General features: G+C 42.3%; 1 protein-coding gene across 5 annotated transcripts in view; it reads right to left on the bottom strand.

The window, feature by feature from the left end:
• Positions 1 to 17,246, bottom strand: part of SEMA6D (semaphorin 6D) — a 239,329-nt gene that overhangs the window by 30,294 nt on the left and 191,789 nt on the right. The window lies entirely within an intron of this gene.

The raw sequence follows: 17,246 nt of genomic DNA, 5'->3' as shown, positions 1-17,246 counted from the left end.
GCGCCCCGCAGAGCCCACCCCTTCCCGCCCAGCCCGCCGCCGCCGCCTTTTTTTTTTTTTTTCCTTTTTTTTTTTCCCCCCCCCCCCTTCCCTCCCCTTCCCTGTGTTTATTTTCACCCGCGCCGCGCCGCGCCCAGCCTCGGCTCCGCCTCCCGCCCCCGCCAACTTTCCGCTGCCCCCCGTCCCACCGCCGCCCTCACCGCCCCGGCGGATCTCCGCGCACTGCCGTGATGCGGTGGGCAGACGGCGGCCCCGGCCCCGCCCTGGGCAGCACCGGGTGCGGCGCCGCTCCCGGCCGCCGCCCTCGCTCTGAGTCCTGGCCCCTTAACGCCCCGCCGCCGCTTCGTGAGGGAGCAGTGGGTGCGGGCTGCCGGGGCTCGGGGTGCAGAGAATTTGACGGGTGGTGGGGAGCGGCCAAGGGGGGAGCGTCCTTGAAATGACATCTTCAAGTGCCTGCCCCGAATCCCCGGAGAGGTTCCAGAAACAAAGGGTTTCATCCCAGAAATGAAGTCTGGGAAATAGCTGTCGCTCATTCGTTGTTGTTGTTGTTGTTATTATTATTATTATTATTATTACATTAAATTAATTAAGGCTTAAAGTGCCACAAAATATTTGGGAAGGAAAAGAAAAAAAAAAAAAAGGAATACTCACCAAACTCCATCATCTACACTTGTTTGATGGGAAAACGGAAAAATTCTGAGTAAAAGTAATTTGGAGGTTGCCTCTGAGGAAACATCTCAGCCATTCACATGCTATCCCCACGTTCCTGCCCCTGCATCCACCTGGGTGCATCCCGGGGCCCGGCCATTGCCTGCGTCCCCTTGCTCCCCGTGTTACTCCTGCCCTGAGAGACAAGGGCCTGATGCTCCCAGGTAATTCTGGGGCCAATCCTGCTGGATTTTGCATGCATGCTACTCGCAGTGGGAGCGTTGCGTCTTGAGAACCGATTCATCTAAGCAAGGGCGCCAGGATTTGGCCCATAGTAAATTCTCTTTAGAGATGGTTCCAACACAATCTCTCAGCCATGGGAATAGGATGTTTTTGGCAACTCAGGCCCTTGGCTGTCTCTCTGATGTTTCCTAGTGGTGACAGGCTAAAGGCAAGATCATTACGGGCTTCCTTGCAGCAAACACAGCGTGGCTATGTTGTGCCCCAGGAGCTGCTGCCTGGTTAGAGGTGTAAAGATGGTATTTTCTCCTTCTCAGGAGCAGCCCTAATCTGAAGAGCATTGCAATTTGCACAGCACATGGAAACAGGAGACCATTCTATTGGTTGGGAATCAAATTGCAACCTGAGGATGCAAAAAGCTTAGAGCACGAATGTGCCTACCCCAATAAGACTCCAGGTCAGAGTGCAGCTCTGGGGCTTCCCCATTGGCAGCCGAGCTCTCGGAGCAGATTTTCTGCTGCATGCATTTATCAGAAGTGTGTATGCCAAGGTGTGAGCTGCCTGCACTGGGGCGTTACAAATTTGGTATGTGCTTCTCTGATTTTTAAATCCCCAATGGTGGTGCCAGCCAGAAAAACTGCACTCCTAGAGAGCCACCTGTATTTTCACTCATTCTAAACTGTGTAGCTGCTCAGCTGCCCCTGCCATGGGGAATGGGAAGTAGCACAGCCTGGGGCATCTGCTTGGGCTGTGGCTGCACGCTCCCTGCTGCTCCTTCAGCTTGTGCGAAGGGGCCTTTCCTCCCCACTGCACATCCCAGCCACAGGCTAACTGAAGGCTTCCTTCTACCGGGCTGAGAGCTTAACGCGGTTTAAATCTCCTTCTGCTGCAATTAGGCAGATGACATAATGTTGAGCATCAGATTGCCTTGCTGTGCGGCAAAGGGTTTCAGTTTCAAGTAGAGCATTTTGGAGGATTTTGGGGTAGTCAAGTGTAGATCTATCTACGTTGAAGTATTAAATATGGTATTTTATTATAGTTTCAAAATTTGCTGCATGGCTAGAAACCACTTTATGTAAAGATTTAAAGTATGTGCATTTACAATATGTGTGCAGTCAGGGAATTATACAGCCACAGGTTTTTTAACACCAATATACGCAGGTTCCTATTGATATGATAAACCATCAGTAGCATGTGCTACAAAGCTTCTTAAATCCTCATTGACACAACAGACCACTATTGTGTCAATAGTGTGCAGATTAATGGGGTATTGTCAGGCTATTTTAGGCCTTAACTTTCATTTATCCTAAAACTTGTTCTTCATTGTAACTCTTAACCTTTGGATTCTGCCAACACATTTCTTGTCACAAATATATTAATGGAATTAAAAGAAACCTGGCTTTTAAATGTTAATTACCCTTACAATGATTGATTTGTAAAAGAAACACATCAGCAGAATCTAAAAGTACAGAGGCACAATCGAATGGACTGAGTGTCAGACCAAGAGCCAGGAATGCCCGAGGAGCAGCTCCGGCTCCGGTGAGACTGTCCCTGTGTACGAAATGGTAATGAGACCACTTACTCACCCTATCTCATAGGTATATCTTATGGATTATTCCTATTGTCTAAAGGATTTTTCACCCTCTAAGTGTTTTACAGACTTAAGCAACACTCATGCTCACGAATTTGAAAATGTAAGCAGAATATTCAAAATTTACATACAGATAAAAGAACCACCATCTGTTAGAAGAACAAATCGAGATTTTGCTTCATTAAAATATGGGTAATATGAAACTAATGTGTGTTTAAACCAGACATTTCGTTCCACTTGAATTCCTCCATTAGTTTTATAACCAAGGTTGAATTGGGTTTAGGAAGCACAACCGTTCATTAAAATCACTACATTGGCCACATGATTTGGTAAGAAAATGCAAGCCCACGCACTGCGGGGCAGCTTGCACGTTTGGAAAACCACCTTTGGCGTGCCGCTGCCTAGGAAAGTTTTGCTGGAATGGTGCATCCCCCAAATGCTGAGGAAAATGACATTGATGGTTTCTCTCTGCCTGAGCCAGAGCTGAATCAGTGACTCAGCACACTAGTGCATGGATGCGATGACTTCTGAATGAAATCTGAAACTTACATTTTCAGGACACGTTCATTTAAACTATGTCATTTCCAATAAAAACAGCAAATGTCAGTTACAGAAGAACAGTCAAATCACAGCAGTGCCAGGATGTGATGATGTTATATCATGACTCATTATACTTTAGCTAAATATTTTCCTTCTTCCTCCTGTTTCTTTCCTCCAAAAGGCACCACATTTCAACAGTGTGTACAGACATCTGCCTACTGCATGACAGTGTACAAAGTAATTGATAGGTTATTTACTATGGATTAGGTGTTTAATTTCTGGTGAAGCAGAAATGCGCAGTTTTTATATTCGCTGTCCTTAAATTGAAGTTGCAAAGTGTAGATGTTACAACTTAACCTTGACTGTAATTAATTTTGATAATAAAAGAGAATAGAATTTATTTCTTATGAGTGCATGAAGTTAGCTGGACAATTTAAGGCTCTATTCAATGAGTAATGCTCTCACAGCAGGGGTAAATATTGGTCTGCCTGATAATATTAGTTTCTATTAACAACCTAGAAATGTTATTTTCATACAGCTCTGGTTTTATGTGCCTTAGTGCCTTCTCAGCATCTGGGGAGCCACTGCACAGGGCAGGACAAGCAGGTATAGTATGTGAATAAATGTAGAAAATTTTCTAAAAAAGCAGGCTTTTAATCTCTACAGATTGGTGGAGAATCCTTTCAATTTTTTAAGAACATAAATATAGAAAATAAGAAGCTCAAGCTATAACGTTTCACCGCTTATCACCAGAACAAGGTTAAACTGTGCCAGCTGAAGCTGATAGCTTGTTAAGGTATTCCACTATTAACTTGCTGAATGTGTAATTACATGAGAACAATGCTCACCTGTTAGATGGCTACACACTGTTTGTGGCTTTAGACTCTGGTCTCCACAAACCCTATTGTCCTGTTTGTGGCCACTTATTCACCCCCTTTGCCTATGGCATAGATCCCAAGAAAATGGGTCTTTAATCTGCCTGGAGACCATATTTAGATCCTACTCTCACTCAGTCACCCTACACCTTGTTGCCTGGGGAAATATAGGTGGAAATCCCACTGTTTGGCTGGCAAAGCCAGCCATTTTCCTTCTCTGAGTCCTGAGCTTGCAGCAGTATCAACAGAGTCAGAAGTGAGACATTTCAGAACATTGTTGCTCATGATTTACACCAATTGGCTAAAAATAACAAATTGCTAATATAACAAGCCTGTGCTGTGTTGATACAGGTAAATGATTGGTTATAAGTCAAGTACTGTATAAAGACTGGTAAGTGTAAGAAAAGATGTTGTACTTTTATCTCTGTAAATAGTATCCAATTCAGGTTGCACATTAGTAGAGTTCTTTGTAATGTTTAAAGGAAAGAAAATATTTTTCTCCTATTTTCCAAATGATATGAAACCCCCTTTTTCACTCTTGTTAGCTCTCAGAAAATTATAGGAGGTGCTTTTAAGTGATTAGCATTTTGTAAAATATAGGTAGACACAGAACAATTTTAACACTTTCTTTTAGCATCTTTTTGAGTACTGTGTTGAGAGTTGTTTTTAAAGTATTTCTGACTGTCAAAACCTCAATTTTAATATCATTGTTCTCTCTGTTTTATATCTTTCTAGCCTGCCTCCTCATTTAGAGAGATGTATAGAAACCTCAGGTTGTATGCCTGTCGTCTTGAAGGCGTAGCGATGATTTTCTGCTAAGGCTGATGGGCTGTGCATCCTCAACTTGGCAACTTTACTCTGGTTCTGTGTTGTGTCAACATCTGTATATGCTTCCATGCCTGTCATTTATCTTTCTGGCTAGTGTAAGAAATGGGTGCATGCTGCTATTCCATGCCCACCCATGATCATCAGACATCAGTTTGCCTTGAGAAGCACACCAAACACCATCTTTGTCTTGAATATTTAAGTGATAAATATAATAACTGCTCTTGGTTCTTACTGAGGCCAAAGTTAGAATGAAATTCAATCTGCTGGCTCTCCAATTCCACCATCTCCTCTAGGGAGGCAGAGGAGAAGTGCCAGTAATTAATAAAAATAATTAGAAAACATAATTTTTTTAATGCTTTGGAAGCGCTGCATGGGTCAGCCAGTGGGGCTTGCGTGGGATCCTGCAGAGATGAAGCCAAGTCAGGAAAGGTCAAAAATTCCTCCCTGCTGAGGCCATGGGGTTGGCAGCCTCAGCAAAGAAAAGCCATAGCCACAATGTTTGTAATGTCTTGTCCTGTGTATTTTACTACTTGAAATGTGCTTATAGTGAAATCTGGATGACTGTATGTCAAAGCTAATAAAAGGGATTCAAGCAGTGAACATAACTGGGCACAGTCTTGCTGTAAAACTGGTCTTTCCTGCCTGCAAGCTCTCTATCCGCCTTAACTTTGAAAAGCAAACTCTTTCAGGCCAACAATTCTGGCCATGGCACTTTCCTGCAAGGGTAAAGTGTGATTAATTCCTGGCCCTTGCTAAAGGATAACTTTTAGGAAAAAATAAAAATCCCTGACAGGGTGGGGCATTACAGGGCAGAGGGCTGGGAGTAGAAAAGCCCAGGATGGGGGCATTGCCACGGTGCCATTTGGGGCCAGGTGCAGAGTGGTATGTGCTGCAAACATCCCCAAATGTCTACAGCAACCACTGAAAGCAAGAAAACTCCATTTTCTGTACAGTGATTAGCTTTTCAGTTAGGTATATTACATCACCTAACATTTGATGGGGAATTCATTTGAAACATCTAAGGTAACATCAACAAAATACTGTAATTAGATTTAACGGCATGCTTCCAAGATTAATAGACAATCTTCCTCACAGCCTACAATTTTAATTTCCAAAATTTCATTTGTCATATAGCTACTCAGTCAGTATAGATACACCATCTGCAATGTTTACCTACACTTTTCCTCACTAGTAGTAAAATGTACTGCCTTTTTCAGGCAAAGATGAAAAGACATATTAGTAACAAATCTATGCTCACAGTATATAATCACAAGATAACAAGACGCTTAATGTTATCTATTTAATTATACATAGCAATGTCTCTTACACAAAATCACTTTTCAATCCCATTTTAGGGGATTACCTAATCCTGTAATTGATTCTGTGTGATTAATCCCCTTTGTCCTGTGGAGACCCAGTGACCTTCAGAACAGAAACAGGCCTGAAAACCTGCTATTATTTCACTGTTATTTATGTGTAAATTACCAGATAATGTAGGATGGGAACAGATTATAATTTTTTCCTTTTATTTACCTCACTGGTCTCAGACTTGAAGTGTTTTATGTTCTGGCTCAGAAGATATAGTACTCCCTATTAGTAAGAATGACCAGAGGCAAGATTGATGTTTTCTTTAAGGTAAATCAAATATTCTCCTAGAAATTTAGCCAATCATATAGGTTCCCAAGCAGCTCAGAGCTACAGTAAAACTAGTATCTACTGTAATTGTCATATCCCCAAACTTGCAGTTAGTGGGTGAGACAATTGCTTATTGGTTATAAATACCAGCAGATTAGTTTATAGATTAGTATCACATTACTCATGCCAGAGTCAATAAAATCCAACAAGAATCAGCTTGACTCCGTATACCAACAATCACATCCTACACAAAGGTGAGTCCATAGGTATCAGCTGATGACAGACGTGAACGTTTTAATGTTACAGAAAACAAGCAATTAGCCATGTGTACATGTACAGACTCACACAGACACATCCACAGATGCACATAAACCTTGCTCCTTCACTGTCCTGCCAAATATAACTCCATGGATTAAAGCTTTACATATGACCCTAAGAATGTAATTTAGTACAGTCTGAATCCCCCTTGCGCAAGCCTGAGGTAGCTGCTTGGGCTGTCACAGCTAAGCAGCTGTCCAGCCTAACACTGACTCAGGAGCCAAAAACCTGCTTCATTTAGGTGACAGTGAAACAGTTGTAAAGGATCAGACAGACATTTTTCATGTTTGATGTGGGGAGGGTGCTTAGAAAATAGCTAATGCCAGTAATCACTAAAGATAGAAAGGTAAACAAACGGCTTGTAAATTTATATCTGCTTGAACTCTGAAATAAAACCTTGCCATATTTCTCTGATGCATTCCTATCCAGAGAGAGCATAGACTCTCATCCTAGGCTTGAAGAAAGATGATCAAACTATTTACTTTTACCTCTGTCATACATACAGAAAGTCCATAGCCCACACACAATCAGTAATGACAGAAGCGGTTGCCTTTGGCATGCTAACCTGAGTTTCTGTTTAGTGTATTCCCCTTGACATCTCAGTAGCCAACTTTATCCTAGAATATTTTGTTCTTGGACATAAGTGAATATTGTTATTTTTTTTTCCAACACTTATTGCCTTATCTAATATTACTGTTTGTTTAAAAATTGACTTCTAGCTCTATTGAACCATGGTGTTCCTTCCTATGTGCTAGCTGTGGGCTGCAAACTCCTTTCTGCTGAGTAGCCGTAGAAGAGCCATCCACGAAAGGTTTGCTCTGGTCTATTCTTTGCCTTACAGGTTAATGCAGAAGAAAAATTTCCACTTAGAGACAGTGAGTGAGTACAAACGAGATAAAGCACTTGTTATTCGCCATATATGAAAGCTAAGAGGCAAAAGTGAGTGGAAGTGGCTTTGATCCTTTGGAGCTACTGCTACTCCTTCTCTCCCGTTAACATCTAAAATGGTGCACCACTAGAGCCACTTGTATTAGTGATCCTCAGACACATCTTACTACTTTTCTTTTGTAGCTGCAAGATGACAGACTTTTCACCTTTGAGGTGACAGTAGGTGACAAGGAGATAGATGGCCCGTTTCATCTCCACATTGTTTCAGTGATCACAGTTTGCCAGCTGCTTGTATGACTCTGCATGTCGGACCACTAATCTTGAGTGATGCAAAGCTCCATGGAGTCTGAGGAAATACCATTGTCTGTGACAAGTCATGCAGCAAACAGGCATGCAAAGGAGCTGTCAGGCAGGAGGCTTGTGTTTGCAGGGGGTCAAAAGTGTAGAAAGCACTTTAGATCCAAGGCAGGGTAATATAGCAATGGCATCTATCCTATCCTAAAAAATCTCTTATTTGCAGCACATATTTGAAGAATTAACATAGCAACAATATATAACAAAGAATGAACCAGTAACCATCAAGTTATTACTAAATCCTCTGGACAGTCCTTGACTTGAAAAAGCAGGCACAGGTAGGAATGCCAACACTGTTATCTAATGTGGATCAAAAAAAAAAAAAAAAAAAGCCATGGCATCTCCATTCTTGGCAAAGAACAGAGACTGCTCTGTTACCTCTGCTGCTTGGAGTGAGGCAGTTGTGGATGCTGCAGCTGTTAGCTACAGACCTCCTCTCTTCTCTGTTTTTGTGGATAAGAGGAGGGCATGCAAAGTGATTCTCCATCTGGGAAGCAATGCAAGAAATAATATTTGTGGCTCTAGCCAGAGTTTTCCAGCTCCTTTTATAGCTTTAACTCTTCTTAATTAGTTGCATAATGAGGTGCCATGATTTTAGCAGCCATGTTATAGAAAATAAATCATTTTGTAATAAAGTCTCCACTGTCCACTAGCCAAAGATAACTACATGTTACTCTCAGCTTTCCTATCAAAAGCTGATTTAGAGATGGATATTTTATCTGAGTACTTCAGATGCTGCCTCAATAGTTTCCTGTGTCCAGAAGAATCTTAATGACTCATTGTTTATTTTGCTCGTGCATACTTTGTATGCTGGTGGAGAATGCCTAGTTGGTCCTTTCCCTGTCATCATTAGTCACATACTTCTATCAGGCCAAGAGCTCAACACTAAACCAGAGAAGGATGGAAAGCTCTCCACCTCCTCCTGTAGCCAGACCATCACAAACCACTCTCCATAAGTTGTATGGGGGACCCAGCTGCAAGGAGCACAACCTTAAGTAGCATCCTGCCACCCGGCATGTCCCCCTGCACGTCCTGGGGACCGAGCACACTGCCAGATAGGATGGCACTTTGTCCTGGCACAGTGATGAAGAAGGGAGTGGAGTTGTGGGAAGACAGTAGAGGCACTGGGGAGAGGAGGCAGACTGCCCAGTGCTCATCCAGGTGACAGGGATGGGTATTTGTAAATGGCCTGGTCAATAGCATCCCTTGAGAGTGGATTAGAACCATAGCCAAGCTCAGACTCCTATCACATCACTGCCAGGACTCAAGCTCAGATGAGCTTTGGACTTGTTGAACGAGGCATGTTAGGCCATATTAGTCCTCACTACGGACCCAAGCGAGTAGCTATCTGCAAGGTGGATTGTATATCACTTCTGTCCATCAGTAATGTCATGGGGGTGATGTCAGGCTGGCAATTTAGATTGAAAATCCTTCCTAGAAGGATCAGGGTATCATGTGTGCATGTGTTCCTGGGTTTGTTGGCCATCTGGGCTGCTCTTAAAGCCATGTGGTTTTACACCCTGCCCACGTTTCAGGCATTCTGTATCCATAAAGCCACAAGGGAGAACTGCTTGCATTACCTTGGTCTGTGATCTACACCCCTTCAGGGAGTTTTGACAGCCAAAGTCTGTGTTTTCCCTAGGATCTTCAAAACACTTTCAAAAAGACCTGATGATGAAGAGTCTGTTGATTTTTGTTGAGATTGCCTGAAGATCCCTCTTTTCTCCCAGTTGCCAAAGGAAAAAATGTGAACTATATTCCTCAAATGTCATCCCAGGGAGCCAACACTCAAACTATTCCTCACATATAAAATGTCCTGGCAGGATTACCATATAATATCCATTGCAGCAGTGGAAAATATCAAAGGATCATGCTTCAAAATTAAACAAAAAAACACCCTTTCTTGTCTCAAAAGCAGTATACTGTTCCTCTTCTTCCTTTTCCTTTCCCACCTTCAAACTACCATGCACTTTGGTACTGTAGGATTAAGTAGCCACAATAAACATGCCCGTGTGAAGCCAGCAAGACCAAATGGAAGCAATCACTTTACTTTTTAGCCCAAACCTTCTGTTACTGTAGCAAATGAGATTTTTTTTTTCAGCTGACTAATAGAAACTGATTTAGGCCCTTTGCACTTGCTGCCAGCAAGTGTTCCCACTCCAAAAATAGCCTATTGAAGAAAGAAGTGTCAGTTGCTGTCTTCAACAGGCTGCTTTTCTAAACCCATTGTTAGAAGGCACCTACTTCAAATGAAACCTGGCATATCACCACGTCAGTGGGCAAAGTGCCATTCCAACAGATTGGGCAATGGCTAGGCAGTGCCAGTGATTCAGTCTGTATATCAACCTTGAGTAACAAGGTTGTATTCCCATCTGAGAACGTCAAAACCTGTAGCTGCACTCTACCATAACCTGTGTCCTCACATGGGTTGCTGTCCAGCCACACTTACAGAGTATTTTAGATGTTTCTATTTGTTTTTAAGACCATACTGTTCTGGTTGACTGGGCACTGGCTTTACATTTGGATGCAGTGAAGGTGTAGGTAGGCCCGTTTGGGTCATGCTCGCCTTCCAGTGCTTTTTCCTCCTTGCGGCGTCCTGGCAAATACGTGGCAAAGCACTTCAGCATGTAATCCTGGCAAAAACCTCAGAAGAACCTCAACAGCTGTAGGTGCAGTAAGAAAACACAATGAGGTTATCTCTAGCTTAGGCTGTAGGAGTACAGCGCAGAGTTAATCCTAGTGCTCAGGTTGAGCTACGTTTAGTGCAAGTATATGCCCAAGTATCAGGTGGTAAGCACAGTCATGCTCTCATTTCCTACAAGTCTCACTAATCCCGACACGTGCAGGTGTATCACAAGAGCATCAGGCCTTGATGAACTGGGATTCATATGCCATAGCCTCCTGAGACTAACCTGACAATGAAATCTCCACCTTCTAGTGTGTCTGGTACAAAAAAAGCCTCATCTTTTCAGGGAAATGCCAGCTTGAGGCTAGACAGTCTAGTTTTTTTTGTAGTATCAATTTGTATTACATGTGTTACAAAGAGTCTCAAATTAATGCATGTAAACTATATCTGCATCTTTTCAAAATCCCCTCTTATATGTCCCATGAAGCTATTAGTTGAGCTATCACTAGGTATTAAAATTTAAAAGGGTCACTAAATGCATACTGCTAGAAGGAAACAACATTAGTTACACATTACCAGAACAAAACTAAATTAAGAAACAGCTCATTTCCTTTGTACCATCAATATTTTACTCAACCATAGCCTGGATGCTTGTACTCACAAAGAGGAATTAATCATTCATGTGCTAATGTACATCCATTATTTTTAAATCATCACTTAAGTAATCATTTCTGTGTGCTCAGATGTGTGATGCCTGCTTATGAAAGTGCAGGAAAAATCAATACAAATTAAATAAAATTTAAAAGGTGGATGTCTGTGAAACAGATGCAAAAGAATTTTCCATGCAGTAAAATTGTAATCAAATTTCTGTAAAACTCTGTTAGTGAGTTAAAATTTGAAAAAAATACTGGTCTAATGCTAAACATATTTATAGGCCATGCTTCCCTCTTTATTTTGGTGTAAACATGCACAATGCAGTTCATCACAGATTCTGTCTTAAAACCTGTATAAAATTGAAACAACAAAAGCTTTATTGCCACTGCTACTGCCATTTGCTACTGCCATTTTCCAACAGTTTATTTACCGAGAAGTATGGTGTTCATATCATAACATCATTTGTGTCTACGCATCTGTGAGGTTCCCAAAGCCTTGTGAAAATGCTCCTGCCTGCGGTGTGCACAGGGCTCACTGCTCGTGCTGCGTGGGGCACACCCAAGTGGGAACCAAGGCACCATGGCTCAGGAAAACTGAATCTTTCCTCTCCTGCAAAATGTCACACTGCCGTTAGAATCCACCCCGTACAGATGACAATAATCAATATCTCATTTCCCCTCCTCCCTCAGATGGGCTAACTGGATCTCCTGGGCTGGATTTGCTGCTGGCTTGTGCTTGTCATTTACACCCATGGAAAGAGCACTTCCAAACCAAGAGCCCTGTTTTACGTAGATATAAATTACAGCTAGTTTAGTCAGACATAAATGTCTATCTAAGGTGCAAAGTAGTGAAAAACAGCAGTTAGTGCTGGCTGCATATAGGAAGAGTTAAGATGGTCCTACTAGATTGGAGCCCACAGTCCCATGGAAATTAGATCATCTTTTACTGAAAGTGTGATTGCTTCTTTTGGACTACACATATCAATGGAAGAATATGGCAATGCTACTAGAACCCTGCAAGTACAGTGAATTTCACAAAAGAGCAGCATAATACCTGAAGCAAAAATTGGTGCAGCAGTGCTCTAGGTTTTTTCTTTTATTGGTTCAGTAATTTTATGGTCATGTATTCTGATGACAATTTAAGGGAGCTCTATGTTTATGAGGCAATAACAAAATCTCCTGCAAAATAAATTCCAAGGCCAACTTGTCTATGAATATTTGGTATAGCTTCTTGTGAATTAAGAGATGAGCCAGAACAATGCTCAGGAGAAAGCAAGAAAGAATATGTACCTTGACTTCAAGATGGGAAGCCTTAAGTTCCTTTTTCAGCTGAGACCCAACACTCTCAGCCTGTGAAACGGAGAAAATGATGCAGCAAGCAGTACCTCTGTTTTGCAGCAACTTTTGAAGCTTAGTATTTGGTTCCCACTCAACTCTGCACCAAAAGCAATGCTTTTGAATATTTTACTTAAATGTTTTTCCCCTTTCATCCCATTTGTCCTAGAGCCAAATCTTTACCAGTGCACCTCTGTGAACTGTTTCTGCCTCACCAACACATTTCCAGGCAGCTCACCTGCAAATATTACTGAGTACATGACAAAAAAGCACAAAAGTATAACCAGGTTACTGATAATGGATAACAGAAGCACCATCGGCAGACTGGATTCAGAGGTGTATCATGACTGAATTTATTCTAGACAGCATGGAATGGAGAATTTAACTTCTCTCTTGGAGAAGCACATGGTGAAACTAGCTTTGGCCACAGCTTAGGGACTCCTGGAGTAGCGTGCAGTTCAGGGTTGTATATGCTGTGTAGGTACCAAACCAAGCACACAGTTTACATCACCTGGCAATGCAAAGTGACCAGTTAGTACAGTCCATCACACAGATATGAGTCTATAATCTTGGAGAATTGGATTGGATCTATTTAATTTCAGCCTAATGCACAGTCACAAGCAGTATGCAAGGGAAAAATCAGTTGCCAGATGAGACTACCGTATATGAACGCCACTGTGAATTAACCATGCAGGACAAACACTCTTTTGTTAACAAAGCAGTTAAATAAATATCAGTTTTAAGGTTCTTCCCACTTTTATCAAATTCATCAGTTGTCAGGGCCTACAGCAAGAGCAAGGGAGGTGACTGAGAGGGCACTGAGTTTCTGAGCCTTGGCCAATGCCACCTGGGGGGTGGAGGAAGGTGGTTCCCTTCAGAGCATGGCACACTTGGGTTGCTGGAGGCTAACACAGGGTCTTCGCATGAGCTGTCTGTGTGAGTTACCTGACTACTTAAGTCTAAAGCAGGTGTAAGAGTGTGAAGTATGACCTATGATAGTTCCTTTTTCTGGGTGCCTAAAGAACTAAGCAGGTCTTTTCCCAGTTGGATGGCTGGGGTTTGCTGAGAGAGAAGAGATTCAGCCTTCTTGGTGCCTGTGGGCCCCCACAGCTCCCCACGTGAAGGAGAATCCTTGCAGAGAAACCAGCAGGAGCTCACACAGATGTAGAGAACATACAACTGCTCTCTACATACAACTGTAATTCATATAACTAATTCATACACATATACAACTGTGTGTGCAGCCACTGTCTCAAAACACATGCATGCCCTTTTTGCCTTTGCTCAAGTTCAGCAGTCTAAGTGTCCCGCATCACTCCTGAAACGAACTTACTATGTTGTGGAGGATAAAAATGTCTGTCTTGCTTGTGCTAGTTCAGTGCTGATGGGCAGAGGTGACTCATCAATGGATGAAATGGGATTTTCAAGTTCTTTTAAAATGATGAGGTACTTTTCAGAGCTCACCCAGTTTGTAATTAGATACACGATTTATGAATGTATTTGTCAAACAATGAAATTGGCAAGTTTTAAGAACTTTTCTGGCTATTGTTCTTTTTACTCATCAGTCTTGAAAGGGAAATAGCAAGGTAATATTGCATTTTACTTTTTTTTTTTTTTTTTTCCTAATCTCTCTCTTGTCATAGCTCAGTGAAAGGAATGGCAATGTAAATACTGGATCCATGTCTTCCCATGATTTGTCCTTGGTTTCCTGTTGATTTTCTAGCTAGTTCAAGCTAGACTCCTTGCAAGTGAAACTAGACAGGGGATTGGCCAATTTCAAGCTTCAATTTAGATTCATAATTGACTGGTGCAATTATGTTTGCTTTTAGTACTGTGTGACTTTTTTTCTTTTCTTTTTTTTTTTTTTTTCAGCACTCTGATTTCTTGTTTTGATTTCACTCTAAACCAAGCCTGTGTTTCCATCTATTTCTTACTGGGTCCTATTCAGAAATATCATTTTCAGGATTACATTTTCCTATTAAAGGCTTGATTGAAAGATGGATTCAGGACTCAGACACATGCTCATTTCCTCAAGCCATTTTTTACCACCTGCTTGTCAGACACTGTGTCCCACCATGGAGTGGATTGAGCAGACCATGTGAGCGTTTGCTAGCTGCTTCTGTGCAAAGTCCTGCAGCTTAGCTAAATTCCTTGGACACCACATTCCCTCCCATTTGCACATGACTGAGCTTCAAACATATATTTAAGGCCCACTGTTGTAGACTGGAGGTATTACTGGTCTGAGCAGTTTTCCTGATTGAGACCAGAGCTTCCTGCTCTGTGATGAGGTATGCCACAGGACTTCCAAACCTGTCCCAGGCAGCCACCTAGGTTCTGCTTGGGCAGAGTCTGCCAGCACCAGTGCTGGTGCAGGACCAGGTGCTCACCCTGAGCACACGCACCCCCTTCTGTGTTCTCATGCTCATTTCCAGGCCCAGCTGCTTTTTACTGCCCCTCTGCCAACCATTCCTGCCCTGTAACTCTACCAGCAGAATGGATCATGCATCTCTTCCCCGTGCCCTGCAGGCAAAATCAGGCAGCCACCTGCTTAAACTATTTAAACCTACTGTTGGATCCATGACAGCCTTAAGGAAAATTGGGGAGGAGACTTGGAGACCACTCTGCTGAGGAAATGTGGGGAAATTTCTGGCACTGGACTGGTAACTGGGGAAGTAGAGCAGATACATCTTAAACCACAGAACAATATTGTGAGTTCACAGCCACTTCTCTAGGGCTACTAGCAGAGGAAAAGATGAAGAGATGGAGGGGTTATGCACAGATATGAATCTCTGCAAGATCAGTGTGTTATAAATGAGGTCTCAACTCAATCTGAAAACAAATATTTCTAAAAGGTATAAAAGCTGTAAAAGGAATAAAAGGCAAGTAAACAGCGCTGGGTGTGTGGGGAGTCCACACTCCACCAACACACACAAAGAACATCAAACATTCTAAATATACAGAATATTGCTTTACATACTAAATGCAAGTATGCCTATACATTTGTACAATCAGAAAAGGTTACAAACAACCCTTTAAGTTCCATAACTTACTAAAATCGAGTACGCCTATACATAAAAGGTAACAAACAATCCTTTAAGTTCCATGACTTAAGAGTCTCCATTTTCCATTCCTTTTGAACATTATGTCTTGCTTTAAGTTCTCAAGCAACTCGGTCTTCAGGCCTTATGTATCCCGTTCTTCCCGGGTCGAAGAAAAGCATATCCATCTCCTTTTCAAGGCCAATAAGCCTGGGTCAAAAGGCACATCCAGGTCAACTGGGGGCATAACAGCAAAAGCCTGCAATGGCTTTAGCAGCAGAGGGACCAATGGCGTAGCAGTCAGCTCAGTAGATGAGCCCGCAGCTCCCTCACTATCTGGCAAACCACATGCTTCTGACTGTGATCCCGCATGTCTCTTTAAGGCCTCAAAGACTACTCGCCAGGTGCTGAGCAATCCCACTGCAACCCTGTCGTTTTTAGTTGCAGAGTCCCACACCTTGACCTCAGTTTGGTCCTATATTTCAGGCTCATAAACTGTCCAATTGTTAATAAGGAGGATAAGCTGTAAAGGTTACCAGGACAGTCTTTGTTCCTAAGGACGTATGATTCCCCATAATGCACAACTGCTTACCAGCGAGAGGCAGTTGTGTGCAGCTCCGCTTCTCTCAGCTCGAGCTTCTCTCCAGCTCCAGTGCCTATTTCCAGCGACTTTCAGTACGAGCTTCTCTGAGCAGTTTGCTGAGTTTGGCCGAACCTACCTTCATGAGGCAATCAAAATGCCTTTTCCCGTCCTGGTCTCCATTCTGCCAGCCTGTTTTCTTCACTTCTTTTTCCTGCTCTTTATTGATGTAACTTCATCGTGTTGCCTTTTTCTTTTTCTTTTTTTTTTTTTCTTTTTTTTTTTTCTTTTTCTTCCCAGCAGTTCTTTTCCAAACAACTTTTCATTGGTCAAACAACTTTGAATGTAACAACAACAGCAAACACCCAGAAACTTTCATGCCTTAATGGCTGGAAAACAAGAGAACCATCTGGAGAACAAGAAACCGGAGACTGCATGGAGTCTCCTGAATCACCCTTCTTTGTTCCCTCTAAACTCTTTTATATTCCTGATGGCCTTGTCGTTAAGAGTCTAATGTTATCTCAACCACGGGGCTTTCCAACCCCCATGGCCGCATTCACAAATCTCCCCCTTCTTTAATAATATCAACCATTTTCTCGACACGAATTACCACTCCATATATAACAAGCATGTACACACCCTTCACAAACCTGTTCATGCAGCCTTCATACAAGCCTCCAAAGAGCTGTTCATTCAGCTTTTTCTTAATAACACTGATGTATTTTTTGGACCTTAAGCTTTGGAACTTAATGCAGTCTGTTCAACTATCCTTCATTAAAAATAGAGCAGATCAACACAGAAAATATAGTACCAGCTGCTGCTGTAAATGCAGACCATTATATTGAGAGCATGAGCCTGTGCATGTACATTGAATAAACTAAGTTTCTGAAAATGTGCCTTATTCAGAACCAACCCTGCAAACATGCTCTGCCAGGCTTATTGGCATGGGACAAACTTACTGCCTGATCCAGTGCTTACAAATAAGAGCAGCCCATCTGTAAGAGGTGTCTTAGTGCTCTTTCTTAGCATCAAAAATCCATTGCTAAGACACAATATTCAACAGTCAGCTTTATTTGCTTGTGGCATGGGTTGTTCTT

Source organism: Aythya fuligula, chromosome 11 (genome assembly GCF_009819795.1).
Source record: "Aythya fuligula isolate bAytFul2 chromosome 11, bAytFul2.pri, whole genome shotgun sequence".
Lineage (NCBI taxonomy): Eukaryota > Metazoa > Chordata > Aves > Anseriformes > Anatidae > Aythya > Aythya fuligula.
Note: the sequence above shows the minus strand (reverse complement) of the source record. Positions and strands in the feature narration are given on the sequence as shown.